The 27,163-nt window shown below is 42.3% G+C and overlaps 1 protein-coding gene and 1 long non-coding RNA gene across 6 annotated transcripts in view; one reads left to right on the top strand and one right to left on the bottom strand.

Annotated features, from left to right (window-relative positions):
- Window positions 1-27,163, top strand: part of EPB41L3 (erythrocyte membrane protein band 4.1 like 3) — a 268,058-nt gene that overhangs the window by 68,718 nt on the left and 172,177 nt on the right. Inside the window, exon 1 of one of the 4 annotated variants that reach the window (XM_077900067.1) lies at window positions 15,363-15,501. The exons of 2 other annotated variants lie outside the window; for them this stretch is intronic. The gene's annotated coding sequence lies outside the window, so the exon portion shown is untranslated. Of the gene's footprint in view, window positions 1-15,362; window positions 15,502-18,291; window positions 18,450-27,163 lie in introns of those variants that run through there. One more of the 4 variants, XM_077900068.1, reaches the window with a different exon arrangement.
- On the bottom strand, window positions 13,040-23,942 carry LOC144315482 (uncharacterized). Of its 2 annotated transcripts, none has more exons than XR_013381180.1 (2): window positions 23,498-23,942; window positions 13,040-13,264 (listed from the first exon to the last, which is right to left on the bottom strand). It is a non-coding gene; the product is annotated as an uncharacterized LOC144315482 (long non-coding RNA). The 2 variants fall into 2 exon arrangements; XR_013381181.1 differs by lacking the exon at window positions 23,498-23,942 and adding an exon at window positions 18,074-18,734.

A 27,163-nucleotide genomic window follows, 5' to 3' on the forward strand; every position in this document is an offset into this window, starting at 1 on the left:
ACCAAATTGCCTTTTTTTTTTTTTGCATTGGTGCTATGAAGTTCTGCCTTCGGGGTCCTACCTCTGGTGGCTGTTGAGTTAGCTCAGGATTACAAAAAGCCCCAATGTAACATTCTCTGACTTAATTCTCATTTTAAGATAGGGGCAAAGGCAGGACTCTGGGGGCCAAAGCAAAGGCTTCCTATTGTTGGTACATACTCCAGGGTACCCATAAGTTTGTCTCTCTCGTTTTGCGTAAAATCAGCATCCTACATTAGGAAACCAGGGAAAATTTCCCTCTCCATAGTTTATAAATAGGGCTTTTAATAAGTCCAGATTTAATGATATGAGAACATTGCATGGTAGAAAACATTGTCATCTTTTCTGTTGAACTGTGAATTTAGACTGTGGCTGCCTCAGCATCATAAAAATAAAACTGTAGGCAAATATTTTGAAGATCACAAAGTTCTCTACAGGAAAAAAAAAGTGTTTATTCATCTTCATAAGGAGTATATGCCAAATTATTCTTTTTTGAGGGATTATACAGAAATGATCCTGGAAACTTTCCACTTTAGCAACTATCATTTAATTAATGTTGGCAAGGAAAATCCTCCTAAAGCTCCAAAAACTCCTACCTGATGTAGTCTAATTGAATTAAAGCACCACTGTCAAAGACTAAGTAACACTTGTAGAATACAAATGTTTGTCCTGTTGTGCACTCTCCCACATAATGATCCTTAGGAAATTAATGTATTTTTACATACATATTAATAGTAAGAGCTAACATTTATAATGTGTCTACTATATGCTGGGCACAACTAGAATAGCTTAACATATTTATTTGATTCTTGTGTGATCCCACGAAGAGGGTGATGTGATTATCCCCACTCTGCAGCCAAGAAACTGAGGCCCTGAATGATAACGTACTACACAGCCTGCAATTCCAGAACCAGGTTTTAACTGAGCTCTTAAACACCTATGCTGGGCAGTTTTTATAGAATTAAATATAATGCATAATTGTTTTATGTATTACCAGCTTAAGTTCTCTACATAAGCATAATGGTATCCGGATATGAATGCCATTATCTGTTGCTCATTTCCAGGTTCTTATTAGGCTCATTTCTGCTTCCTATTTGAAAGGGTCTCATAATGATTCCCTTGGGCATTGGGAATTTTTGTACATTTGCAAAACCCTGTTCCTAGTGGTGTAGGCCCCAGGTTGCCGTATCTGTTGCAGTGTTCTGTTTTCGTGTTGATTAAAAGAAGCTTGAGTATTATATGATAAGTTTTTTAAAAATCCAAATATATCAGAGTGTATTCAAAGGAATGCTGACTTTTTGGAGAGGAGAGATATTCAAATAAAATCCTCTCTGTAGATGAGTACAGTTCTGTTGTTCACCTGGTTATCACCAAGGGCAGTTACCTAACCTCTCATCTGTGACATGGGTATAATAGACTTAAGCATGTTTTGAATCTAGAATGATAGAATGTGTGTCAAGTACTGAAGAAAGCCTGGCAGATAGTAAGCACTCAATAAATGATAGTTATTTTTGTGGGTGGAGATGGTTCTGTTGCTCAAGATCTATTTGGAAGTCTTTTTTGAATTTCCTTCCAAATTAGCACATGAAACTATTCTAAGAATTCTGTTGAGTGTGTTTATAGTTAAAACTCAGGGAATCGTTTTGGTTTGTTTTGGTTTGTTTTTGACATCCGATGACTCTGACTCCAGTAGACCCCCTTCTTCATTAGCCTGTGCCGAATCATTTTGTTTCCTTCAAAAATACCCAATACATCCTCAACAACATGAGTACTTGCAGTTTTTGAAGTGATTCCCAAATAATGAGGCATATGCTCTTCAAAGAACTTCTCATATAAGTGCCTTAAAATTGCTTCTAGCAATGGCTACAAGATTGGAAAGAAAAAAACAACATACGAGGACTAGGCCACATGGTCATATAGAAGTTTTTTTATTTAAAAATATGAGGTCGGGATGCCTGGATGGCTCAATGGTTGAGCATCTGCCTTTGGCTCAGGTCATGATCCAGGGGTCCTGGGATCAGGTCCCGCATCTGGCTCCCTGCAGGGAGCCTGCTCCTGCCTCTGCCTGTATCTCTGCCTCTCTGTATTTCTCATGAATAAATCAATAAAATCTTTAAAAAAACAATATATGAGGTCTGTTACCTTGGAGCAGATGCAATTTCTTGCACTTGCCCCCTCTCCAGCGAGCAGGATAACCAAGTCAGCAGCTCCAGCAGATTAGCTCTTACGGGCTCCTGGCTGTTTCTTTCCCAGCTCATCTGTGAAGCATGTTTGGAAGTTCACCCCGCACCCACCCTCCCACCTCCTTCACTTTGGCTAACCGGCTGGCTCTCCAAGGGAACCCCTGCTCAGCTTAGGCATCCTGGAGTCCCCTGAGGTGAGATGGAAGGAGGAGGCCTCAGGGCCCTGCTGCAGCAGCCAGTATTATTGGTGAGCTGCTCTCATAACTGCAACAGCCTCCTATGACACTTAGGCTCACTAAGTGCTTTTTAAATCAATTATTTTGTTTAATCCTCTCAATAGTCCTTGAAGCAGATTTAGTCATTCAGTTTAGGGATGAGAAAGCAGATAAATGGAGATGAAGCCACGTGGCCCAAGCCAAGGTGAGGGTGCTGGCGTACCCAAGAGCCAGCAGGGTGACTCCAGACCTATGTTCTGTCCCCCATGTGGGGCTATGGGCCAACAAAGAGACTCCCAATCGGGCCTGGCTTTCCCTCAGCCCAACCCTGATGTCTGATGTCTAAATGTCTCATATTTCTGCCCTTCGATTTCTCTAACAAGATTTATCACTGTCATCCAGAGAGCAAATGGGACTCAGTAGTGAAGTACAGATAGATGCTGATGCTCTGGTCCGAGGGACAATTGGGTCATTCCCCCTCTCTCTGCTGGCAGCACTTCTGCTGTCAGATGTTCCTGCTCTAGCCACACCACTAGAAAAATGACAAGGTTTTTGTTTTTCCTGAGTCCCCGTTCACAAATGATCCAGATCAATATTTGGATGCCTCTGTGAACCTTACTTAAGTGTCCAAGATCAGAAAAGCCTTGTTGATTTGGGGTCAATGCATTACTTTTTCCTTTGTGTCCAGCAGAAGTAGAGAGCCCCTCACTACCACGTGTATGCGCAGACACCTAAGAGTTATGGATCATACTATTTCCTATAATGACAGTCCACAGATGTTTATTTTTCACAGATGTTCACTGAGTGTCCCCTATGTGCCAGTCAGTGTGCTATCTGGGGACACACTGGTGAGCAGAAGCAACCCTTGTCCTCAATCTCATGAAGGGAGTCAGGGGTTCATCCAGTAAGCACATAGGCACAATATGGATTGGCAGTGGTGGTGCTGCTGGGAAACAGAGGCCCTATTGAAGACAGGGGACCTAGTTAGGGAATGGAAAGGAGACCAGTCTGCCCAATGCAGGGGGAAGGGGTATGGTTTAGGATCCTGGAGAGAACTTGGGGACCTTGAAGCTGCATTAGAAGGTGGTGTCCTTGCCCTGGGAACAGTGAGAAGGGAATGTGCTAAGCAGGGGGCCACAGCATTTTACACCTCTGAGAGTTTACACAGGTCCTGAGTCCAGGGCAGGAGGAGAGAGGTGGGGCAGGGGAAGCTGGATAAGAGTTCTGATAGGAGTCATGCCTGGGTGGCTCAGTGGTTTAGCACCACCTTCAGCCCAGGGCCTGATCCTGGAGCCCCATATCGGGCTTCCTGCACGGAGCCTGCTTCTCCCTCTGCCTGTGTCTGCCTCTCTCTCTCTCTCTGTCTCTCTCTCTCTCTCTCATAATTAATAAGTAAGTAAGTAAGTAAGTAAGTAAGTAAGAGATCTGATAGGAGTTTGTTATAGAATGGAGGGAAAGGAGGGAGCCGTGTGGACAGATCCAGGAAATTAATGTAAGATGAAGGAGTTGGTAATAGATCTAATAAAGGGGTTGAAGGAGAGGAAGGTACCCCAGGAAGAGACCAGGGTTTCTAACTTCTATGACTGAGGATTGGTGGTGTCATTCACTAAGTTCTCTAGTACCTAGTACTAGGAAGTTTTACTTTTTCTTTTCTTTTCTTTTTTCTTTTCTTTTCTTTTCTTTTCTTTTTTTTTAAGGATTAATGTGCCATGCTACTCATTCTGGAACATTAAAATACAAGTAAGAGATACTCGCTGCCCTCATAGAGCTTGCAATCTAGCAGTGGGGGGTGGAGGGGATGGTTAAGATATTCCATCTCCTAAAATTTGTTTAAATTATGGCCATTGCATAAAGTTGGCAACAGTAATACAGAGATATTCCTTCTAGGGGAGGGAAAGGGTTTAGTACTCGGGTGCTCTGGCAGAGGAAGAGGCTGGGGATGAGGAGACATTTTTGGCAGATGAGGGAATGGCCTAGTGACCTTGGAAAGGCACCATGAATCACAGAATAAAACCTTAAGGCAGACCAAATGGAAAAATACAGTACTGGCTTCAAGCTTGAAATTACAGAATCAAAAACTCATCTTTCATGGGTATGCCAAGTGTAATCAAAAGAAGTGAGCCATTTATTGAGCACAAGTGGGATGAGCGTGATTTGTGAAGACAGAGGGTACGTTGCAACTTCTTTTCCTCCAGGCGCCTCTTAAAAGTATTCACTGCCTGATTGTTGCTAAATCTTTATAAGTATCACCACGGCAACCATTGATATGAAAAATATTAGCTTGGACACTTCTGCTTCGGTTGATCTGACATTTTCTGCCACAGTGGTCAATTTCATTGTTTGTGCAGATGAATAAAGAGGGTCCTGCTTGGATCCTGTCATATTTTCTTTGGTCCTGAGAAGATGAGTGCTGGTTAAATCCACCCTGATGTTAAGAAATGACCCAGTGGCATTTTGGGAGGGGTGGCTTTACCATTTTTTCATCTTTGAGGATGTGGTGGGCGATGCACCCAGCTGGCGTCATCTGTGTTGGTTCAGGGGTGAGGATGGGGAGTCCTTTCAGGTGGTTGGGGGATTTTGCCCAAATCAGTTCCACCAGTGGGTGTGGAGGAGGTATACTGCATAGAACAGTGTACAGCATCGTTGTGTATCATCGGCCCACTGTTCTTATAATGTCTTCCTTCCAAATCTCTTCCTTCTGGTGTCTCATCCCAATCCTGGGCACCTAACTCCTCAATTCTGTATTTTTTGATTCCTCTAATCTCTCTCCTCCCTCAGAGTCTCACATTTTATAAGCCCTGCTGTTTTCTTCATTCTTTCATCCAGCAAAAGTACAATGAGTGCCTTCCCTCTGCCAGGCACTATTCTAGGTAGCTGGGTCACCAGTGAATAGGAGCCCAGAAACCCTGTCTTTGTGGGACCTAAGCTGAAAGGCAGAAGACAGACCATAAACATGATAAATAAAGAATTGACAGGTATAGTAGGTGAAAAGGGGAAACAAGTGACAGGGGTAGGAGTGCTGGGGTAGCCCGGTCACAGGTTTAATCAGGTTATCAGGGTAGGCCCCTTTGAGAAGATGACGCGTAAGCAGATATGAAGGGGATGAGGATGTTAGCATGAGAGAAGCCTGGCTTATCTGAGGACCTGCAAGCCCAGAGTGAGTGACTCAGAGAGTATGGCTGGGAAATGTGCCCGAATGGTGAGGTCATATGGCATGAGGCCTGATGATGCAGGTCTGGAGGCCTTTGGGGGCTTTGAACATATTTGACTGATGTGATCTGGCCAGTTCTACTAGGATCACAATACCTGTTTGGAGGATGACTAGAAAGGACCCATGGTGGCAGATGAGAGAAATGTGATGAAGCTGTTGTGGGAACCAGGTGGGGGATGGTGATGGCTTACACAGAGTGCTAGAGGCGGTTGTGAAGAGAACTGGTCAGATTGTGGATATATTTTGAAAGTAGGGCACGTAGGATTTACCAACAGATTGGAGCATTCCCCTTTGGTCTTCTTCTCAAACTGTAAATAGTAGTGGAATGCTTTTCGTAGTAAAATAGATACATATTTATATAAGGATTCCACTCATGCTGCCACTTTTTAAACGTAATATTTCCTTTCCTGTAGAGGAAATTCCAACTGAACATCTGGAATTCTGTAGGAACAACCTAGCACCATGGTTAAAAGCACAGGTTGCAGAGTAAAATTGACTGGTCCCAGGTATGTGACCAGGGACTAGTTACTGGCTACTCAGTGGCCTCAGTTTTATCCTAAGATACAGATCATGAGTTCCTGCCTCATAAGATGTGAGGAAAAAGAGAAAATACATACGTGAAGCACTTAAAAATGTGTGGCACATAGTGTATTAAATAAAAATTAATAATAATGATCATTTGATTAGCATTTGCCTTAAGTTCTTTTAGGAGCTTCTTAAACTATTAATGACCTTAGTATTTTTCTTTAGTATTCTTTTTTTAAAGATTTTTATTTATTTGAGAGAGAGAGAGAGAGAGAGCACATGTGCACAAGCAGAGGGAGTACCAGAGGGAGAAGGAGAACCACTGAGTAGGCTCTCCACTGAGCTCTCGACTGAGCAGGAGCTCTAGCCCAGGACCTTGGGATCGTGACTTGAGCTGAAGGCAGAGGCTTAACTGACTGAGCCACCCAGGTGTCCCTCTATATTAGTATTCTTAGAGACATTTTAGTTCTCTAAAATGCCCATTGTAGTAGAAAGTCATTTCCTAACTCAGTGCCTCTGCATTCATAGCTGATGCAATGTTTCCTCATTGGTGTGCACTATTGTACTGTAAAAGTACCATTCTTGAAAGCCAAAAAAACGACTGAATACTGGCAATTTCATGAAATTTAACCAAATACATATGTGTGTGTATTTGGCTCTCTAGTGAGAGACCTTCCATGTCCAGCTGAGGAGTCACATCACCCCAGACCATCCTGGCTCTACCAGCCATCATGTCACTTGGACACATTGGTAAACCTGCTTCTGCCTCATTTCCCCATTCTGTAAAATAGTGATGATCATAGATAGAATCTATCTCACAAAGTTCTTGTGATGGTGAAATGAGGTAGCCTCATAGAACAAAAGCTCATAAAACAGTTCCTCAAACAAAGCAAATGATCGATACATTTTGACTCTGAGTATAAATAATGACCCCTGGGCTGGGCCCCATGATAGAGTATCCCAATGCCTGAACACCCCTATGGAAAATCGCTGGCTCCTATTCATAAAACATTAAGATTATATTTTTTAGACATGATTCCCTATAGACCTCTCCAATGTTTTCAAGTATGTTTATCTGCTTCATCAAAAAGTACATGCTGGAACCTTCTACTACTTATCACCGGAGAGAAACATGCATGCTTATGTGTATTTTCTCTATTTCACACAAGAACTTGGAATAAAACCATGATGATATTTTTTTCTTTGGAGTGTTTGAAGAGTTGTTGAAAACCTAGTCATGATATTTAGTGTGTTATGAGTTCTTTATGCCTGTTGTTAAATATGCCATCACTTTATTGACACATTACCAGGAAGTGGGCATCCAGCTACACTAATGGGTTCCCCCTAAAGTGTGTGAGTACCAACAAATCTGATGGTGGGTACTGCCCAGGAAACCAAATGTGTGTTCAAACACCAGCTAGCTTTATAAAGGACAGAGGGTATGTGCATGTTGAATCCAATGGCTGATATCAAATACTTGAGGTAATTTTTTTTAAGAATATAACTAGGTCGTCAAAATCTATTAATTAGTTAATTTTTATTAAGAATTTATATTCATGCTATTAACATTTACTTTTTGGCGTCTTGCTTTTAAGGAATTATTAATGTTCAGTTTTGTGATTTGTACTCCTGTTCTTCCACTCTACCTACACATAAAAACCACTTGGAAAAGGTTATAAAATACTGATACCTGGGCCTCACTTTCTAAAGGTTGTGATCTAATTGGGTTGGGGTAGATCTCAAGGATCAATATTTTAAAATTATATTTTGATGTAAAATGTCAAATGTACAAAGAGTAAAGAAAATTATAATAATAAGCCCATATATATCTATCACCCAGGCATGATATTCACCTTAAGTTCTGTCTTTCAAGTGTTCCCTTAAGTAATGCCATGGTTGAGAACAATCACATTATTCTAATAAAACAGAAAATGGAAGGAATATCTCAATAGATATTAATAACAAGAAAGGCTGAAGTTTGCCCAAGGCCACATAAAGATTTTAAGGTATCATCTAGTACTCTGTTCGTTGAGCCCTAATGGCATTCATGAGCATATATGTAATACGGTAGGTATATGCCTGCTTGTTTTTGTTGAATAGTGGAATAATTTGGGAATGGGCATTGGAACACCTGGGAAAAAATTAGGAAAAGGCTTAAAAATAGAGTGGTTATACCTTGACTCAACACCTCAGCCACCTAAGGCCACTCAGTAAAACCTGGCTCAGAGATAAGAAAGGTCTGATGAGTAAGGGTCAGACGAGTAGATTTGATTGATAGTCCAGGGAAAACACGTGGGAGGGGAACAGGTGGTAGATATTGTCATCATATTTTATGGAGAAAAAGCACTAAGCCAGTGACAAATCAATCTCAACCTGTAATGAAGAAATTTTGTAGGCTGTAACATAACATGTAAATATACATCTATCACTGTATCTTAATGAAGTCAATGTTTGAGTTTCTACCTCAACAGTGAAGAATTGTGGACAAGTCCTGGTTCCTGAGTAGCAAACCCTTGGAAAGCAATTTGATCTCAGAGTTGGATGCAACTTTAAATATGATGTTGCATAAGTGCCCACCTGATAGAGGACTCTCCTCTGGGACCATACTGGCATTATGGTATCTCTTTAAGCATTCTAGGTAGAGAGCCTACTTCCCATAAAACAACCTGGTCCATATTACAATATCAGTCCTTTTATTGAGCTGAAATCACATCCTTTAACATTCTTTTAACAAAATAAAATATTTCTGATGCCCCCAAGTTGTCTTGCTACTTATAAATATATGTAGACCTAATGCTAGAATAACATTTTTCGTGCTAATAGATCTCAATTATAAAATTAAAAGAACCTTACAAATCCATATGAAAAATATAAGACCTTATAATAAAATTATCATTAATTGAATGGGATTAATGGTACCCTTTTTCTGAAACAAAATTCCTCATATTGTGTCTAAGCGTAGAAAGATACAGCCTCTGGTCAATTTCTTTATTTAATTTTGTTTATTAGTTTTCACTAATCAGTGCAAGGGGTGTCTCTTTGCATATGTATGTTTTACCAAAAGATATTGATAATTAAAGTCTCTATGTGCAGGGTTTGAGATCGTCAAATCTCACACTTAACCAAAACTGCCAGCAATTAGTTCTCCATTTCCTGTTTTAATGAGACATCCCTTGGCAACTTTGTAAAGATGTTTTGTGCACTTGGAAATTAAGGTCAGAGTCGTAGTTTTACTACAATCTTCAGTAAATGGGCATCTAATCCAATTATTGCTGGAATTGGGTACAGAACAATCTTTCATTGTTATTTATTACTATACTTACTGCTAATGAACGGCTGTTGCAAATTGATGCATACGACAGGATCCAAGCAATAACTCTTCTTGCATAATGTGGGCTGACTTGTAGTGTCGACTCCCTATAGTTCCGCTCACCTATATGGCCGAATGAGGCTAACCTCCCACCACTTGTCTCTGTTCCAACTTCTAGGAAACATCTGTCTGAGTACAACATTAACTCTGTCACCTGTAGGATTATTGTATACTGGTCTCCTAGGTCCTGGGGACCTTGTTAAAAGTGCCTGCTCCCTGGACCCCAGGGGTTCTGATTTGCTTAGTCTAGGGCTGGACCAAGAATGGGTTGTATTAACAAGCACTCTGAGTGATTCTGATATAATTGCCGTCAATACTTTTATCACTTTCCAAGATTATTATTGACATGGAAGTATAAAATTTAAGCTTTTTTTGCAAACAACCTGGATTGAGAAACTGTGGCATCCTTCTCAGATTTGTATCATCTGTAAATAAGCCCACCTTGCATGTTCTAAGTTCCTGATAAACATCTTGGACAGGAAAGAGTCAATAAAGGAAGATTTTTAAAAAATGGCTTTGACTTATTAATTGCCAGATTCATTTCAAGAGACAGATATTCTAGATGATATTTTCATTGATTCCCAGAACATTCTGGAAGCTGCAAGCTAGAGTGGAATCACATTTGCCGGTTGTACTGTTGAAGTATGCAAGTATAATGATGTAATTGGAAAGAGGGAAAAGAAAGTGCTGGAAAGCAGAAATCAGATTAAGAAGCAAAGCTGACTTTTTTGGGGGGAGTGTAGTTACAGCTGTACATTTCTTAGTTCATAAAGTTGACTATGGCATGTTTGCTTGAAGAGGGGAACAAAAACCTGGAGACAGAGTTAACAAGTTAATAAACCAGGTATCTGAATGTGTCTGATTACCTGGTTTTTACTTCTTCAGCTAATTATTTTTTTCCCTTCAGCTAATTCTTGTTGATTGCTGTTAGAACAAAATATAATAGCTGGTTAGGATTATTTACAATTTTATAGGAGACTTGAGAGGCTTGCTGGCATTTATTTTATATCTTTTGGGGGAAAGTGACTGAAATGTTAAGTGTCCCAGTATAACCCAATACTGATCATGTTTGAGATCACTGTGGTCTCAGATGGTGAATAGTTTGGGAGTTGAATTTGGTAATTTTATAGATTATCGACTTCCATTCTTTGTATTTTGCCATTATAAATAAACTGACCAAATATAAAAGTCTTAATGGATTTTAATTTTTACTCAGGGGAAGAAGAGAATAGAACATTTAAATTTTATAAAGAACTGATTGGAATGACTTTTTTTGTTGTTGTTGTCAAAACTATTCTGTTTAAAAGTGCTAAGATTTCTGGGTGCCTGGGTGGCTCAGTAGGTTAAGCGTCTGCCTTTAGCTCAGGTCACGATCCCAGAGTCCTGGGATCCAGTGCCGCATCAGGCTTCCTGCTTTGGGGGGATGGGGGGTGGGCCAGGGGCATCTACTCCTCCCTCTACCCTTCCCCCCCACACGTGATCCCTCTCTCTCTGTCTCTCTGTCAGTATCTCTCAAATAAATAAAATCTTTTAAAAAATAAAAGTGCTGAGATTTCTAAAAATTTACTTGAAATGGAAAAAGTTAAAAAACCCATTAAGTGTATATTTGAATACAGTGAAATTTATACAATATGTATTGGCCCCACATTTATGACCAGTATTTTTACAAGAGCTTAACAGAGAGAGAAAGGAAGCAAGTATGAAGTTCTGATGGATAGGAATGATTTTATTAAATGAATGTAGGAATGTCTAAACTTGCTGCCTCTCATGTGTACATATTTTTGTACATTTTATGCTGCATTTATAATTATTGGTGGTTTTTTACTTCATTTTGCATCTGTGCTCTGCATGTGTACAGACCCCTGAAATGATGTATACAAACCCTGAATGAAGACAGCATCTGGAAGCCTTAATGAGCTATAAAGTTGACAGTATTCTCAAACCCTAGAAACTCTTAAACATTTTTATCTCATAAGAATAAGATTGTTGCTTTTGAATTAGGCATTCATCACCATATTTCTCTTATTTATGGTCCCTGGTAACGATTTCCTGATTTCAAGGACTTGATATGCAATTGAGGTGCCTGACATTATCCTGAGCATACAATATGCCTCGACTAGTTAACTGCAAGTGATGTTAACATCTCACTAAGGCATCTTAGGCTGAAAAACAGTCAACTTAAAGTACTGGAGAATATGGAAATGTTTAAAATATCACAATGCTTTATGTGACAGTAGTCTGAGATTGCCAAAGAGGGCAGATGAGTGCTGCAGGCCTTTTAGGGTTTGGATAGACTTCCATATTCTTCCAGTCTTCATGCTGGAGGGCAAGGTTCCGATGTATTCATTGGACGGATACTCTACCATTTCTTTCTGGAGCTTGTCGATGAAGCTGACAATATGGCTGTGATACAATCTGCAAACTCTGCTTTTGCCTTGGCTATCAGGTTGGAGTTACACCTCTCTAAGATAACAGAGTACCAGTATCAGTGAGTCAGTGTGCTGTGGACACTTGGGGTTAGGTGGAGGTTTGGGGGACAATCCTGTCTCTATGGTTTGGGATTAAGTTCCACACACGCATTATCTTACCAGAAGTTAGCTATGCCTCTTTTCTCTGTACTATGGCTAGAATTCTAGATGGCTTGTTGGCCTTCAGTAATATATTTTGTATACAACAGAATATTTCAGGAAGCCCATAAATAAGATTAGTATTGTAGGGTAAGCCTTAGTACCATGGTTGAAACCAGAATGGACATCCTGAGACTTAGGCTGGAGTCATGGAATCCTTCCCCATTATTTCATGGATTATTTCAGTATTTGCCATGTAGATATAGTAAACTAGAAATCTGATGAACTGAGTTCTCAGCACAAATCTCACTAACTGGGCAGCCCGGGTGGCTCAGCGGTTTAGCGCCGCCTTCAGCCCAGGGCGTGATCCTGGAGATCCGGGATCGAGTCCCACATCGGGCTCCCTGCATCCCTGCATGAAGCCTGCTTCTCCCTCTGCCTGTGTCTCTCATGAATAAATAAATAAGATCTTAAAAAACAACAACAAACAAATCTCACTAACTCTGGTACTGTGTGAAAAGCATTCCCCCGAACCAAGGATTACTTTTCTGTAACTTACTGAAAAAAGCACCAGAAGGGATTTCATATTGGTAAGAATAAAGAATTCTCTGGGGCCTTAGGTGGCTTCATTTTTGGTAGTGAGGGGAATGCAGGGAGAAGTCAGCCTTTATGAAAGAAAGCAAATCTAACTATAATGGGATCATCATCTTGCCTTGTACTTAATTTTGTTACTTTCCTTCTCTTTTCCATGTAGAAAAGCTCATAACTTAATTTCCTGATAAGAGTTAAAAGGATTTTTCATTATTGCTTTTACTCAGTAGGTATTGAGATGTGATAATGTCTTTTTATTTTATAGACCCCTAGCATATTTGAAGCATAAGGAATTTTGGAAATAATCTCTTATTTTATACAGGAGGAAACTCAACTCTCAAATATAGTGACAAACTTAATTAGTTGACATCCATTCATTTATTTAGCAAAAAATGTTCAGTGCTTGGCTTGCAGTGTACTCAGTGAGGCACTGTGGGGAGACAGAGAGGACTCTGAGGTGCTCCTGCATGGTATTAATCAAGTAGAATGAAAAGGATTTATTACAGAGATGCGGGCAGGTTACTGGTAGAGCTCTGTGCTGCTTCTGAGTTTTTGTTTGGCATTTCTTTTTCTCCATATCTGTGCTAGGAAAATCAAAAAAGAAGAGCTGAGAGCTTTGGTTAAGCCCAAAGATTTTCATAGTGATTGCTCCCCAGATTTACTATTAAACTATGAAGCAAAAAAAAAAAAAACAAAAAAAAACAAAAAAAAAAAAGAAAAACTATGAAGCAGTTTGGTTTTTACTCCAAATTTTGAATTCATGGAATATTCAGATAATTAGTGAGGTACTTCTAAAAAAATATTTAGTATTCTAACATTTTCTCACAAGAAAATAGACATCTGTACATTTTTTATTTTTTTCCATCACCAGAAAGATTAAGATTTGTGAATCAGGGAGAAAAGAGTTTGCTTTCAATTAAAAAAATAGCAAAAATATGGCAACAAAATGAATGAAAATATGAAGCCATCTGTGTCTGAAATGATAATGCCAACTTCATGTTTGTTGTAAACAAGATAATTTTTTCAAGTTCACTTTTAAAGGAGAGTGTTTAAGTGTGCACACAAACAAGGAAAAAAACCGCTTTCTTCATTCACAGATCTTGTACACCTCCCACATAGCCATATAAATAAAAAGTGACGTGCGTAGATATGTCTGTAATACTCTTGTGGCCCTCATAGAAAATACAGGCAAAAAAAGGCAAAAAAAAAAAAAAAAAAAAAAAAAAAGAAAATACAGGCAATGCCCAAATTTTTCTTCTAGTATTTGAACTATCACCATTATCTGTCAACATGACAGCTTAGGTCCTTGTTACCTGTAGTACTTGGAACAATGCTAAGATCTCTTGCTATCTGCTCTCTATTTGCCCATCCATTCCCCCACGTCACCAGATTCCCCCCCCCCCAACAAAACTTAAACCACATTTTCTTGCTTAAAATTTCCCAAAGATGCACATCTTCTACAGAATACAGGTTCATAAACTCCATAGCACCACAGTAACCATGATTTTCCTATCTTCTCTCCTGCAACCAGAAAAATGCCCCTCCCCTTTTCTACTGCCTATGCCCTGTCCTAAAAGCAGGCCAGGTCTCCCCAGCCAGGGCCTTTACTGGCAGTCCCAACCTACTCATCTGTGCCACAGGCTTTTATTCTGCACCACATCTTTGGCACCCAATAGAAAATGCAGTATTTTTTTTTAAAAGATTTTATTTATTTATTCATGAGAGAGAGAGAGGCGCAGAGACACAGGCAGAGGGAGAAGCAGGCTCCACGCAGGGAGCCTGATGGAGGAATCTATCCCCCCCGTTTCCAGGATCACCCCCTCCCCCCCGCCCCGGGGCCAAAGGCAGGTGCTAAACCCCTTGGCCACGCAGGGATCCCAAAAATGCAGTATTTTTGTGAATCTACCAGCACACCTTAAGTGAGTGGGTGAGCTCCTGAAAGGGTGACCCTGAATATTTAAAGCGGGCCTTAAACATTTTAATAAATATGACTTGGTTATTTGATTATAGAGTTAGGTTGTGAGATGACCTGGAATCATTTCTTTCACCTGTCCATCAGAGCGTGAGCCCCCCCACCCCCCCACCCCCCATTTCAGCTGAAAGCCTGATCAATAATGAAGGACTTACTACCTGGTAGACCGGGAAGCTTGGGAGACCACCTGTAACTTTGGATCTTTATGGTGGGAAGGGGGGGGGGCTGCCGAAAGACAGGAAAGCGCGCCCTTCAACCTTTAACTCAGGTGTTCCCCATTAACATTTCTTGGGCACCCACCCTGTGCAAGACGCCAATGCGAAATGGCTTCTTTCAAAAAGATTTAAAAAAAAAAAAAAAAAGCAAGCAAGGAAACACTGCAGTCCCTGAGCCAGCACATTCTGCACCTGAGGGCCAGGGACCCCCTCCCGCGTTGCAGGGGGTGTCGGGAGGCCTGAGGAGGGGGATCGGAAAGCCCGGGCTGCCATCCATCCGGAGCGGAGACCACAGGCTGCTGCTCTTGGCCGCCGTCTCCAGGCGGTGCCCCCAAGCCCGACCCTGCGCCAGGACGGAGACGCCTGTCACAGCCCAAGTGTCCTGGAGTGGCGCGGCCCCCCCGCCCCCCCGCCCCCCGCGGCCGCAGGACGGGCTCGGCTGCCTCTGCGCCGGCTCGGGGCGTGGGCCCCGCCGCAGCTCCGCGGAGCCGCCGAGCCGCCTGCGGGGGGGCGGGGGGCGGGGAGCGGGAGCGGCGGCAGCAGCCCGCGTCGGCGAGCAGCCCGCGGCGCCGGCTCCCTCCCCACGCCGAGCCTGTGCGCAGCGCCCGAGGACGCCGGCTGCCCCCCGGCCGAGGTAACTTTCCTGGCAGCCGGGGCGGGGGGATCCGAGGGGGCCCGCGGGGGTCTCCGGGGGCGGGGCGCGGCGGACGCGTGGTCCCGAGCCCCGAGCCCGCCGCCCCCCTCCCCCGCCGGGACCCCCGCGGGCCCGCACCGCACCGCGCCGCGCCGGGGACGAGGCCGCCCGGGGACGTGTCCGCCCGCCGCGCTGCCGCATCGCATGGGGCCGGCGCGCGAGGCTGAGCGCCGGCCTCCGGCCTGGGGGCCTCCCCCGGCGCCGTCCCCGCCTGCCTTCCCTGCCAATTCGCCCCAATCCCCCGTTCGGGGCGCCATGTTTTAAGTTGCCCCGGGGCCGGGGGCGAGGCCGGGGGCGAGGGCGCGGCGGGCTGCGCGGGGCGGGCGGGGGACCGGGGCGACACCGCGGCGCCGCCCGGGGCGGGGGGCGGGGGGCGGCGCGCCGCGGGGCGCTCCCGGGGGCTCGGCACAAAGCATCCCAGCCGGGGCGCGGGCCGGCCGCTTTATGTAACTTGTCTCCAGCCCGGGACGGCGGCGGGGGCTGCAGCCCGGGGGCGCAGGGGCGACGAGGACGAGGAGGAGGAGGAGGAGGGCGCGTCCCGCAGCCGCGCTCGCGGCCCGGCACCTGCGGCGCCCCTGGGCCCCGGCCTGCGACCCCGCGGCAGCGGCGCTGCTCACCTGGCGCCGCCTCGGGAGGGGCGGGGGCTGCGGCGGCTGCGGCGGCGGGGCTCGTGCTCGCCCCCCTCCCCCTCCCCCTCCCCCTCCCCCTCCCCCTCCCCCTCCCCGGGTCTCGCCCCGCTTCTGCCCCGCCCCGCCCCCGCCCGCCCCCGCCAAGTTCGCGGCTTCTGCAATGCGGTGGGTGTGGTTACCTCGTAAATTGTAACGGGTCCCGCGCGCCGCGAGCAGCCTTGCCTTTGGGGTTTTCGATCGACGGACCCAAAGTTTTCCAGGGTTTTCCCCTGCAGTTGCAGTCAGGGTTAAAGTTGGAAAGAGATTGCCGGAGAACACACAGAATGATAAAGAAAACATGTGGTATTAATTACGTGTGGAGGCTGGGCTGGGCAAGCCTGGGAGGGCCCGGCCGTCCTGCCCGTGCAGTGCTTCCATTGCGCGGTCAAGGTGGTGTTTCCGTGTTTTTACACCAGCCTTGCAGTCCTGCAGAATTGCTTTCGCAGAGATCCTGCTCGAGCCTTTTGGGGGCCCTTTCTGGGCTCCCCGAGGCGGCCAGGTGTACCGAAGCCTCGCTCGGCGGCATGGACGTCCCTAGTAGAAGAGTCCTCACTCTCAGTGCTACACGCATTCTTTTTTGAATTTTACTCTGATACTAAAGCCTCAAGGAATCCAAAATTACAAAATTTGACTTCTATCCGGGAGCCCTGAACCCAGCACCAAAGACTGCAAATCAAGCAGAGAAGCCCCGTTAAGAAAGGGGAACAACCCATCAAGCCTGAGCAAACTCTGGGGAATGGGAGGTGATTTAGGATCTGGGCCCTGACAGGGTTTTTTTTTTTTTTAAAAACGCATCTTAATTTTGGTTTCAAACTTTTCAAACTTTAGTTCGGGTAACCCACGTTGTGAGAGGAAAGGAATTCTAGGTTGAGAAACAGTGACTTTAACTTGTTAATTTCTCGAGGCACCGATGAAAAGAAAAATCTCTGAATACTGCCTGATTTGCATCATAATCTGGTGATTTAGACAAGCAAAATCTATCAGATGCGCAAGGGACTGAATAAAAGTGCATCTAGTGAATCCACTCAGGCAAATATTTTTTTTTTTTTTTTTGCAAAAAGAACATGTTTTGTGAGTGATTTATCAGTAATGAAGAGGGTAGCTACATTACTTAATTCATAAACCCCTTTTAGGTGAAGGATTGAGAAGATACAGGTCAGAGGTCAGTGTCTGCAAAATATTTACATTGAATTTTCAAGTCATTTCTTTTGCATGAAAGTGATTTTTGGTGAGAGGCAGTTTTGTCAGCTTTTGTACTGGGCGTGGACTTTGGCCAACTTTGAATTGTGTTGAAATAGGAGACCAGGGAATTTTTTTTTTCTTTTTTTTTTTTTTGGATCAGAAGCTATTTTACATATACATTAGTTTTTTAAGAAACTGTTTGGTCAGATGCATTAAGGGGCTACCCAGATGGAAGACAGGCAACCCTTCATGCATTGGGAAATGTGATAGCATCATCCTTTGGGGAATCTTTTTTGGATTCACTCTATGTTAGATTAAACATGGCAGGAACTTTTAGTCCAGGGTAGGGTCTTACATACTATAATATTACATATTCATCTTTTAAGTCAGTGCGTTAAAAAAAAAAAAAGTCTTAAAATTCACAAATTAGAATTCACGTCCTCTCCGGTGAAGTAGAACTTAAGGAGAAAGCTGAAAAATATCCATTTCTCTGCTGTGAAAATTTGGCTGTAATGAAGAGAGAGGTTTCTTATTTACTTGACTGCCCTGGCCATATTCGGTTCCCATATTGTCTTCCAAATATCCAGCCGCAGTTCTTCCCCCACCCCCACCCTCCTCCACCCCCGCCTGAGTGTCAGCTTTATTATGGGATATAGACTTACTATTGAAAACCATGAATCAAATTAATCTTTAGCACCACTTCTTCATTAAGAGAGATCTTTAGCGATGCAATTGTTGCATCTATTTCTTCCCAAAGGCTTGCTCACAGCTAATTTGTTGGGAATCCATCAGACGCTCTTGGAGGGTTCTGTTGTCATTTGATTTGCCTTGACAGCTAAGAATTATGTGCTCAGAAGCAAGGACCAGTGGACTGGACCAGTGAAGTCATTGCCCTGCCTGGTGTTGTGACATCACTATGGTTCAGAGGAAACAAGGGTGGGGCAGGCAAAACCAGCGGGTCTGAAGCATCTTGCTGCCTTTAACTTTGCCCGATAAATGAATGAGACTCTCCTTTCTCAAGTTGAACGGCACCATAAGGTATTGTTTGGAGAATGGGAAGGTGGAGGTGAATTCAAGGCTGCGTAGGAAAATGTGTTTCATAGATCATAGGTTTTTTGTGAAATGGTAGAAATCATTGAATTTTCCTTTTATTGGGGAAAATACTGTATCTTTAAAAAGGGCCGTTTTAAAAATCATCCAGGGCACAAGAATAATGAGTCTATATTTTTGCTTATGCACAGAGCCAGTATGTTTTTTAACTATTCTTTGTTCTAAAATAGCATTCTTGCTACTAGATAATTAGTATTGTCTTTTAAAAGTATGCGTTGTCTGTAAAAATAGTGCATTTTCTGGATAGGCAGTATTCTTTCTGATTTATTTTTGAGTGATGTGATTGCAATTTGGCAATTGGCAACGATGAAAAAAGCTAGAGATCTCACAAGTTTGCAAGGTATCTTCAGTGATTTGGAGTAATTGATTACCATTTAAATTTTTGTTTAACAAATTATTTTGTGATTTAACATTTTAATCCTAACTTAGATTTCTGCTGCAGAGATGATCATAGACATGTTTCACCCAAATTAGTACTGAACAAATTACAAAAGGAAGTGTGAACTTCTGAAATGGTAAAGTACCTTTCATGTTTTGATTTCTGCATATAATGTGATATGAGCGTGAAAAAGTAAAGACCCATAGAATAGCTGCAGATCTTCATTGTCTTTTGTATACCTCCTTGGTTAAGATGACTGTCAGTTTTTTCATGTGAGTATATTATGCATGTAGAGGCACTGGGCAGTTCTTAACTGTGTAGTTATTCCAGAACAATTTCCAAAGCAAGGGGGGAAAAAATGGGAAGAATGACACAAGTAGAGAAGTTGAAATTAGATACCAGCATTGCAGATCACTTGGTGGAAATGTCTTCAGGATTACATTTTTAGACCTTGCGGTGATTGGTTAAATTGCACGCTTTAGAATTATAAGCTTCCATTAGCACCAAACCTCTAATTCTTTTGTAATTTGCAGTATAGAGAAAAAGCTGACAACTTAATTTTTAGATGGGTGACGTTTTGATACATTGTTCTTATAGCCCTTCCTTACAAACTTAGAAGAAAAAAAAAAGGCAGAAAGATCTGTACTGGACCTAGGAAACAAAATGCAGTATTTAACCTGCTTCAAATGTTTATTTTTCTCTCTGATTTTACCGAGTGAGTGAGTGCATGAAGTGAGTAGGAAGTTATTTTTCTTGGAGTTTCAACCCCAAACGAAGTACAGGTCTAAACACTTATAGCATTGAGTAAATATTTATGGACTTGAATGAAAAATGAGGCCATTTGTGACTTATGCTTCACTACCAAAAATTTGAAAAGGCTTCAGAGGCACTGCTGCTGCTTCATTTAAAAATGAGAATTACTGGACCCATGTCTGCAGTCATTATTTTTCATGGTGTGATCCTCTTCATAACAAGCTTGCTGTTCTGCCCATAGCATGAAGGAGGTAGGTAGGTTCTGGAGGTTTTGCCGAATCAGAGAAGAGAATACTGCAGGTACCTAGAGAAACAAGAATGGCTCCTTTAAGGGAAGATCGGCAGGCGGCCTGCTTCCTTTCCTGCAGCTCTAATTGGTGTCCTGGAGGCCATCAGGAGAGAGGGAATTCTCTGAAGACTGCAGAGAGGGATGGGACTGGTGTGTGACCAGAGCTGAAAATATAGATTAGGGCTGGTGATGATATTGATCCTGACATTGGACTCAAAAGAGAAAAATTACTTCCTGTTGTGGATCTCTCCTCCCTGGTCATTTTTGTACGGAAGGTGTACATTCTCCCAACAGTGAGCATCTGTATATTTGTGCAGGCCCCAAATTTCATCACTTCTATGACAAACTTCTGTTTGCACATTTTAACATGTCTGAAGTTGGGATAATGACTTGTAGTTGCTCTCAGCCACGTGGCAGAGAGAAAGCAGGCAACTAATGTCACCAATTGGAACACACATCCCGAATTGGGGATTGGATGTCACCTGATAGGGAGAAAACCTAGGAGTAGTAACGGGCGCTGGTAAGAAGTGCGCCAAACCAATAAAGATGCGTAGGGGATGGCACTGTGGGAAGGTGTAGACATCAATAACTGAGTCCTCCTGCAATTCAGAGTCCGAGCCTGAACGAGTAAAGAAGTTTTAGGAATTCCTTGGCCAAGTTATTTTGTTTCTGTATTATTTATGCATAGACTACCTAAATAAATCTAAGAGTTCTGTAAATAACTAGAGAAGAAAAATTCTGATGGATAAGTCATAGCTTGATTGGCAGAGTGCTGTGTACCGCTTACAATGAATGGTGTCATGAATTTTATGAAAGAGAATTTGTCACTTGGCTATGCAAACTGTTTTTTAGAAAAATGCTTTATAATGATGTCTGGTGCTTATTTATATGGCCCATTCTGTGTCTTGGTAATTATCTTTTTTTTAAGATTTTAAAAATTTATTTAAGAGTGCACATGCCTGGGGAGAACAGAGGCAGGATGTCAAGCAGACTCCCCGCTGAGTGCGGGGCTTGATCTCATGACCCCAAGATCACGACCTGAGGTGAAACCAAGATTCAGACATTAAACCAACTTGCGCCACCCAGGCGCCCCAGTAATTATGTTTCTTGTGTGCTTTACTTTATATGAGACATCTACTGAATAGTCTTCATATTCTATTTTGGTCCTTGGAAGATGGCTGGACTTTGAGGTTAGTCCTGATAGGATACTCCAGAGGTCAGTAGGCCTAAATTTAGCTGGAATGTAGCCTTTACAGTGGGGAGCAGTAGGAGGAAGTGTGGCGCCTGCTTGTGGAAGATTTTTGGATATGAGACTAAAGGATATTTTGGATTTTACTAGATAGTTAGGGAGCCAGTGAAGGTAATTGAATAGAAAAGAAGAGTGTCTATCCAGTGATAAATGTAGGATATATTGTAAGAATATATGTCTGGAGATAGACGATCGTTTGTTAATGGCCTAATCCAGAATTCTTCAGAAATTGGTTGTAATGATTTCTGCTCTCAGTGATTGATAATTTTGGCAACTCTTTTTTTTTTTTTTTTTGCGGTCACATTTAGTTGGAGTTAATTGTTACTTTTGGACTGGATAGGGGGGAAAATTAGATACATGGAAGATGGGAAGATTTTCATGCTGTTTACTTATCCTTCCAATGAAAAGATCTTTGTTATTTTAAATAAAATAAAAATATGGCATGCTTACTTTAAAATATGTTCTAGGGGTGCCTGGGTGGCTCAGTCAGTTAAGCATCTAACTGCTGATTTCAGCTCACATCATTATCTCAGGGTTATGAGATTGAGCCCTCCATTGGGCTCCCCACTGGGCATGGAGCCTGCTTAAGATTCTCTCTTTCCCCTCTCCTTCTGCCCCTCCCACTACTCTAAAAGAAATAATAAAACATATTCTAAAATAGTGAAAAACAAAAAGAAGAAATTTCCTGCTCTAGAGACAGCTGCTGTTAATATTTTTGGCAAACATCTTTCCAAAGCTGTCTCTTGGAATGTCTAGTATACTGTAGTGGGTCCTGGAATCAGACAGACTTGGATTGGGCTGCCAGTCTTCTATTTAATCGTTTTGTGACCTGGGTCAGTTTTCAATTCCTTGACTCTGTTTGCTAATTTTTAAAATGGCCATAATGCTTACATCTCAAGGCTATGAGGATTCAGTGATACAATACATGCAAAGCACTGAATGTGAACATAGTACCCGGTATATCATTAAACCTAGTAAATAGCAGTAGCTTTATTTTGTGTATGTACAGACTCAGGTAGATAATATTTTACAAGAACAGATTTCTAGCTTATGCATTACCGCATTACTATAACTATTTTCTTTTTGATGTAACGGTATGCCCTGGGAAGCATTCTTATGTATACAAATCTATACATCATTGTTTTTAATGGGAAATAAATATTTTCTTTGGGTCCTATACAATACTGGTGAAGGACCATTACCTCAACGATGGTGATTATTTGAAGTCTGTCATCCAGCCCCTCCTCCTCCTGCTACTTGCTGCCTGTACTTTTCATCATTGTCTTGTAGCACACATATTGGGCCGGATGAAACAGGACATCAAGCAAAATTAAAATAACGAATGGCAGTTGTGTACATCTCAGGGTCATGTGTGCATATTTAGCCCCAATAAACTGAAAGAAACAGCCTTTAGCCATATAGTTTTTGATTTCTTAATTCATACCTTGACCAGAGTCTGTTCACAGACAGATGGTCTCCCCCCATACAGCCTAACCTTGAGATCCCAGGGACCCACTGTCTCCCCACATGCATCCCAGCATCCCCCAATAGGCAGCAGACACCTATAACTGACCCAGACTCTGAGTTCAGAGTTGAGACACTTCAGAGTCTTGGATAGTTTAGGAGGTGTGAAGGCATGAGGCTTCCAGGGATAGGAAAAAATAATAATAATAAGGTGCCCTGCTTGTTCTTATTTCTGAACCTTGCCCTTGTCTTCAGCCCCAGAGGGTTAGCAAATGTCAGACTCCGTTCCCAGATTTCAGTGCAGCTTCTCCAGGGATGTGGGCCACTCTGTTATGTTAGAGACGTGCCATCATTTTGACTGTTAGGTTTACTTGAAATCCATGTTGTTTTCCTACATTTATGTGGCTGAGGAAAATAGCTGTATGATCCCAAGATGCACTGACTGGCCTGGTGGACCTGGACTTCTGCTAGGCTGCCATGATGGAACCTGAACCTAAGAATGGGCCTGGGAGTTGCTTGCTTTTATGTCATTTGTATCTAGAGTTACTCACATTGTGGAGATACAGTGTTTGGTAATTTCATTTGAGAGAATTCTTGATTTTTGTGTGCTTTATGCCGTTATTTTGTGCTATAGGTGGTGGCTTTTATTAACTTGAGCTTAATACTGTTAGTGGACGAGGTATGGGGTTGGAAAAAGTATGGGAGTTGACTAGTTTGCTCAAGACATTTGGAAAGGTCTTCCCCTTAAATCCTGAAATCTAGATGGTAGTAATTCATGAGGAGGAGCTATGTTGTAGAATAAAGAGAATACAGAGTAGATACGGGTAGAAACATCTGCTTACCTTCAGCTGGGTAGCTTGGGATAGGTTGCTCTTTTTCTCTGGGCCAGGTCCTCCAGCTGTGAAATGGCAGTGATGATGCCAACCGGAAGTTTGAAGTGAGACCTGTATCTCCAAAGACCTCTAGAGCCATGTGTGATGAGAGTAGGCACACAGTAAATGTTTTCCCAATTAAGCTACTTTGTCGTTTGCCTGCTTTGCTTGTTCCCAGAGACCTCTTAGGAATTTTGAGATTCCAAAGATAAAGCCCTAAGGGAGTATGGAATTTTGGGATGTTCCGCCACAAACTCCATAATCCAAAAGGTGACCTACAATGAGAATATAGAATCGTGTCAACTTGAAACTCCAAATGACAGTAGTAGTAGAGGTTTGCAAGGAATTAGCCACAGTGGTGTTTTCACATTTTCTTATGTAACATTATTACCTGGGGATTTGTTAAAAAGCAGTTTCTAGGGACTCATCCCGAGTTTTCACTTAATAGGTCTGGAGCTGGGTCCAGGCATCTGTATATCCAACAGGTGCTTCAGTGGATTCTGATTCTGTGGTCCCAGGCCACTTTTTGAGATAGCCCTCTTAAAGAATCTTATCTCAACAACTTTGCAGTATGTTGGCTATTGTCTGGTAAATATGTAATATGGAAAGATAGGGACGCCTGGGTGGCTCAGAGGTTGGGTGCCTGCCGTCGGCCCAGGACATGATCCCAGAGTACCAGGATCGAGTCCCACATCAGGGTCCCTGCATGGAGCCTGCTTCTCTCTCTGCCTGTGTCTCTGCCTCTCTCTGTCTCTGTCTCTCATGAAGAAATAAATCTTTAAAAAAATAACATGGAAAGATACTACTCTGTCAATAAATAGTACTACGGTTTAAGAGAATGCTCAGCATAGAGAGCCCTGCCTGGTTTCACTATGGCTGGTCCATCCCTTTTGTGGTCCTTCTAGGAAATTAAGTAAAATTTAAAAGATTAAGGAAGTAGGATTAAAGGTTAATTTTCTTATCTGTTAAATAGGGATGATAATTATGAGCATAATGGTCAGGAGTATGAAATTAATAAATGTGAGGGGTGGCTGGGTGGCTCAGTCCATTGAGCATCAGACTATTGATTGGTTTTGGCTCGGGTCATGGTTTCGGGGTAGTGGGATTGGGCTTGGAGAGTCTCCCTCTCCCTCTGCCCCTCCCCATGTGCACGCTCTAAATGAATGAATAAATGAATCTTTAAAAAAAAATTAGTAAGTGAAAAATATGTGGCTCAGTATTCATTTCGGGGGGTTAGTTTTCTCTATAATAATACAAAAATGGAGTTTAGTCAGTAAAGAAGAAATGCCTCTGAGTACAGTTGATTCTGCTGATCAAAATCATACTGAGCTATTTGTGTTTTACAGATACTCTTCTTAAGTTGTCGGGAAGTTCTTACATATGTGAAAATTAAATTGATTAAAACCTTTGTTTTCTTTGCAGATGTTAGTATTCTTAGTGATATTATATACACGGGAAATGGCCAGACGACATTATGATGTATGCTAATTAGCTCAATTTTCTCGACACTTCTATCCAAAAGGGACACTATGTAGAGAGGCAAAAAAAAAAAAAACAACAAAAGTCACTTGTATTTCGAACTTGAATTACATCAATTTCTTAGGCTCTAAAGATGAATTCCAGAGGCAGCTTCCAGACCTCAGAGCTACAGCTGTAGTGCAGCTTTGTGGGTCTGAAGCAGCTTTCCTGACAGCATGGCTCTTAGTACAGAGAGACCGCGAGTGAAATGAGTTACTTAGTCATCTTCAGACACTGACTTTACTCCCTCTCACTGCAATGTCTCCAGGTATCTCAGACTTGCATATTGGAACCACTTGTAAGAGTACCTTAACATTAAAATAATATATGTAAAGGGTAAAGGATGGAATATACAAGTATTAGTAAATTAAATTTCATAATCCTTTTTTCTACATGATTTCCAGCGAAATGTTCCTCTGAAGCATTTACTAGTTTTACTGTAAATGGTTTTATCATCATAGCTGTTATTTCTACATACTCCTATTTTAAAATTTAAATTCAATTAATTAACATATAATGTATCATTAGGGTCAGAGGTAGAGTGGTTAATCAGTTATATACAACACCCAATGCTCATTATATGATGCGTCCTCCTTAATGTCCATCACCAGTTATTCCATCCCCAGCCCCCTCCCCTCCAATGACCCTCAATTTCCTATAGTTAAGAGTCTCTTATGGTTTGTCTCCCTCTCTGATTTCATCTTACTTCCTTTTTCCCTCCCTTCCCCTATGATCCTCTGTTTTTTTCCTTAAATTCCATATATGAGTGAAATCATATGATAACTGTTGACTTATAATCTGATTGACTTATTTCACTCAGCATACTACCCTCTAGTTCCATCCACATCGTTGTAAATGGTAAGATTTCTTTTTCTTTTTTTTTCTTTTTGATGGCTGAGTAATAGCCCATTGTATACATATCCCATATCTTTATCCATTCTTCAGTCAATGGACATGTGGGCTCTTTCCATAGTTTGGCTATTGTGGACATTGCTGCTACAAACATTGGGGGTATAGGTGCCGCTTTGGATCACTATGTTTGTATTCTTTGGATAAATACCCAGTAGTGCAGTTGCTGAGTCATAGGGTAGCTCTGTTTTTAACTCTTTGAGGAACCTCCATACTCTTTCCCAGAGCGGCTATATTCCCACCAAGAGTGTAAGAAGGTTCCCCTTTCTCTGCATCCTCACCAACATCTGTTGTTTTCTGTCTTGTTTTAGCCAGTCTCACTGGTATGAGGTGGTATCTCATTGTGGTTTTGATTTGTATTTCCCTGATGCCAAGCAATGTGGAGCATTTTTTATGTGTCTATTGGCCGTTTATATGTCTTCTTTGGAGAGATGTCTGTTCATGTCTTCTGCCCATTTCTTGATTGGATTATTCTTCAGGTGTTGAGTTTGATAAGTTCTTTATAGATCTTGGATACTAGCCCTTTATCTTTTAAGACATTTGCAAATATCTTCTCCCATTCCGTAGGTTGTCTTTTAGTTTTATTGACTGTTTCCTTTGCTGGGCAAAAGCTTTTTATCTTGATGAAGTCCCAATAGTTCATTTTTGCCTTTGTTTTCCTTGCCTTTGGAGATGTGTCTAGCAAGAAGTTGCGGCTGCAGTCGGAGAGGTGGTTGCCTCTGTTTCATAGGATTTTAACGGATTCCTGTGTCACATTTAGGCATTTCATCCATTTTGAGTCTATTTTTGCTACATGCTCTTATCTAAGAGTTGGATTTCAACCTGGTGATCTCCTTGCCTGCAACTTCTGGCTGGAATTATAAAGCTCCCTTAAGTGGTCTTCCTAGTGTACTGCAGAGCCCGTTGTGTTGCCAAAGCGAGGATAGCCCCTGAAACAAGCCTCTACACCCCTGCCTCTGGCTGGTTTCCACCCACACTGTCACAGTGAACGTTTTATTGTCCCCCCTTCCAACAGCGAATCCAGGTCTTCTGCACCCCAGCCAGCTGCTGTCCCACCTATGCCTTCTCCAAACGACTCTGGATCAAGTGTCTGTCAGCTAAAGAAAGAAGTAAAATAAACCAGCCCTGTCTTTTGATTCCACTTCCTCTTCACGTTTTTTGCTGGTGTTTCTTGACTGCTTGGCCACAAGCCAGACTTCTTTGAAATTA

The sequence above is a fragment of the Canis aureus genome, chromosome 6, assembly GCF_053574225.1.
Source record: "Canis aureus isolate CA01 chromosome 6, VMU_Caureus_v.1.0, whole genome shotgun sequence".
In the NCBI taxonomy this organism is placed as follows: domain Eukaryota; kingdom Metazoa; phylum Chordata; class Mammalia; order Carnivora; family Canidae; genus Canis; species Canis aureus.